The following is a 3,784-nucleotide window of genomic DNA, read 5'->3' as shown; positions in this document are numbered from 1 at the left end:
GACAGCAATCAGATCCTTTGGGGTGCTTTCTTCGTATAAATATATAAAAAAGCAATATAAATGTAGATACACGATAAAAAGGCGATGTTGACGATGTTTTGATTGGGAATGTGTCACTACTGTTTACAACTCTCTCTCTCTCTCTCTCTCTCTCTCTCTCTATATATATATATATATATATATATATCGTGTAATTTGGGCTCAAGTAAATGGGTAATATAATCATTTTCGACTCTCATTCAACGCTGACAGTCTACCACATGTTTTTGCTGGAACAAGTAAAATTTGGGGAATAAGACCATCATCCCAATCATTTGCCTTGACAGGAGGACGAGCAACGCAACAAAGACTTATTAGGGTTTTATGATCTTTTAAGATTTTTGGGGTTTCTTCTTTCAAGTAAAGTAAACAAAAGGAGTGCAGGAAATATTGGGATAATTTGTTTTGGTTTCTTGTTTTTTTTCTTTTCTCGATTGAAAAGGAAGATTGGTGACCGAAATCTATGTGTTGGTCCGAAAATGGGAGATGGGGTTCTTCCTCTTCCTGCGGACGTCACCCCATCTCTGAAAGCATTCTTGGATTCGAGTTTCGTTCTTCGGGACGATGTTGCTAAGGCCCCATCGATCGCCGCCCTATTGGAAAACGAGTGCTTGGATTTGGAGCGCAACCTTCTTGGCATGAGGAGGAAGCTTGCTGCGGCGATATCATCGTGGAATTCTCATTCCTTTAAGATGTAGAGGATTCTTGATGACGTCAACGTAAGATTACATGATTTTAGCCACTACCCAGGTGAAATTTCGATGCTAATACTCTCTCTCTCTCTTGTTTATTGGGTTTTTAATCAAATGGATGTTGTTATCATCGCCATGGTTAGTTTTATCATTGTTTTTGTTGTTGTTGGTTATGTTAATAACTTTGCTTGAATATTGTAGTTGGTGGTGTTAATATGGCATTTTTACGTGATCGTGAATCATTGGTATTTGTTTGATTGTGCGAGTTTAGATGAAATGGGTGATGCGAAGTTGAAGAGGATTACGAATATGTTAGCAGTGGAATTGCCATTGCTTGCTAAAGAAGTTGGCAGAGTTGATGCTGTTCGAATTTATGCCGGTGAGTCCTCTCTTTTTGCAGGAACTTCATTTCATTGTTATCTGTCTGTTTTTTAGGATGTTCTCTCTACTTGGAGAATAGTAGCAGGAAGAAGCGAAAAATGCTCTCTGTTTGCTCATTTAATAACGAGGGGAAACTGCAAATCCGAACGACAAATAGCAAGTGGGAAATTACAGAAATTCAAAGAGAATGAAAAATGATGTACGCAAAAAGGAGGGAAGGTGTCACTAGATGTCCAGTCTTTCCATACATTCGCTGTTAGTTTTACTAATCTGATAAAATGAAATGGAAATACATCCTACCAAGCTTCACTCCGTGCCATAATCATGTTCATTTTTTCTGCCTTTTCAGAAACCACCTTGAAGCTGGAAGCGTTGGTTGGGGATCTTGAAGATACATTGCGCCTAATTATGACACCAACGTGTATGAATCGGATCCCAATGCTTGCAAATGCTGCTAGTTCAGATGTGAGACTAATAGAAATGCAATTTCGATCTCAAAACTGCTTTCTTTTGCTGACCCTATGAGGATTTTGCTCAAGTGCAGGATATTGATTGGAAGCTGGGAAAGTTGCAGCTTGCTGTGGATGTTCTCAACGAGATAGAGAATGTTTTAACTGGGCTTGCAGAAACAAGGCCACAGTGGACACGTCTCCTTCGAGCTGTTGATCTGAGGGTTGACAGGGTGTTGGCTGTTTTGAGGCCTCAAGCTATTGCTGATCATCGCACTGTCCTTGCAGCAATGGGATGGCCTCCTCCTCTTGTCACAGCAAATCTTGACAAGGGGAGGAACTGTGACTTGCCTAACCCACTTGTTGTAGTGGATAGAATTGTGAAAGAAAGGTACTCGAGGAGCTTTCTTGCGCTTTGTACTTTTCAGCAGTTTCATATGAAGTGGCAAAATCGGTTGCATGATGACTCTTGCAAGATACATCTTGATCAGCACCTCTGGACCATTGATGAATTAGTTTCTCCTATTGCTTCAAGAGCAGAACATTTCTTAAAATGGATTGATGAACCAAAATTCATATTTGCTCGTCTACAAGATCACTCGGGATGTTGTTGATGGTGTCGATGATCTTTTGCAGCCTCTCATTAATAAAGCAAGGTTATTGGGTTTCAGTGCCAGGGAAGCATGGGTACGGTCTATGGTAGACATGCTTTCAAATTACATGAAGAAGAATGTGATGCCTGTTCTTGCTGACAGATACCAAGTCAATGGTGGGACAGTTGAGGTGAACACCTCATGGCTCCATATCATCTATCTGATCATCTCATTTGATAAACAGATGCAATCACTTGTAGACCCAGTGGTTTTAAGGCCCTCCGAAAGATTATGGGGGAATTCAGCATCTCCTATATCGTCTATGGTATCCATGATGAGCATGTTTTCTGATCGGCCAGATTGGTTCCAGATGTGGAACGAGGTAGAATTGATGGATGGTCAAGAAAAGCTGAATACTGAGTTGAAAAAGGAGATGGTGTGTTTGATTAATATCAAACAAGGGAGTCATTTTACTGCAGTTTGTTGACGTCCTATGGCAGCGAAGTGCTGAAGTTGAGGCATCAGACCCTATTGTTGATTGCAGTTCCCTGATTAAGGTTGTTGGGTCTATCAATGCTGCTCGCTACTGTGAATCTATTCTGGATATTTTTTAGAGATGAGTGCAGCTGACATTTTTTATGACGGATCAAAGAATACTTTAGATTCACTTGGTTGCTTTTTCCAATATGAGTTGGACCAATAGAAGGCGTTTGAAACAGAATGGCTTGTAGAAATAATGGATTTTCTTCTTCGAAAATTTGACTCTTTAACACAGAGGAAGTTGATCTCCTCCTGATCGAAGAGACACTTCTCTCATTTAACACAGAGGCCATTCACCTTTAGCACTTGAAACACTGTTCGCAAGTACCCGACATGTTCTTCTATATTGCTGCTATAGATCACGATGTCATCCAAGTAGACTACCACAAACTTGTCTAAGTAAGGGTAGAAAATCTGATTCATTAGGGTCATGAATGTGGCTGGAGCATTTGTCAACCCGAATGACATTACTAAGAATTCGTAAGCACCATAGCGGGTGACGTAATTTGTCTTTGGCATCACCATCTGCAATCTTTACCTGTCAGTAACCCGATCTTAGGTTTAGTTTTCAAAAGACTCTGGCATTGCTAACTGATTGAACAAATTCGTTATTAGTGGCAATAAGTACTTGTTTTTTATCGTGACCTTGTTTAGCGCACGGTAGTCCACACATAACCGCTTGAAGCTGTCATGTTTTATCTGAAATAGGTCTGGGCCCCCAAATGATGCTTTTGATGGATGAACGATGCTTGCATTCAACATCTGGTCCAGCTGCCTGCACAACTTTTTCAGCTCAGTTGGCCCCATGCAGTATGAAACCATTGCGGGAGGTTTCGCTCTCGGGGTCAACTCAATCTTATGGTCGATCTTGCGTCTTGGTGGTAGTCATTTCGGTAATTTCAGAGGCATCACCTCCTGAAACTCTGCCAACAATGGAGCTAGGGTCGGCGACACTGCTTCATGCACCTTCTCTTCTTCTGTGCACACGATAACTAAGAATGTCTGCTCTCCACGCTTGACACCCTTCTTTAATTGCATTGACAATAGCATTGAAGTTTTTCCTTTATGAGTAAGGCATTGAACTGTGTGT

At 41.0% G+C, this 3,784-nt stretch overlaps 1 long non-coding RNA gene across 1 annotated transcript; it reads left to right on the top strand.

Moving 5' to 3' along the window:
* The first annotated feature begins 321 nt into the window (after positions 1 to 321).
* On the top strand, positions 322 to 2,872 carry LOC149819642 (uncharacterized). Its single transcript, XR_016426527.1, has 2 exons — positions 322 to 1,110; positions 1,462 to 2,872. It is a non-coding gene; the product is annotated as an uncharacterized LOC149819642 (long non-coding RNA).
* The last annotated feature ends 912 nt before the right edge of the window (positions 2,873 to 3,784 follow it).

Source organism: Nuphar pumila, chromosome 12 (genome assembly GCF_984573655.1).
Source record: "Nuphar pumila chromosome 12, dmNupPumi1.hap1.1, whole genome shotgun sequence".
Taxonomy (NCBI): Eukaryota; Viridiplantae; Streptophyta; class Magnoliopsida; order Nymphaeales; family Nymphaeaceae; genus Nuphar; species Nuphar pumila.
Note: the sequence above shows the minus strand (reverse complement) of the source record. Positions and strands in the feature narration are given on the sequence as shown.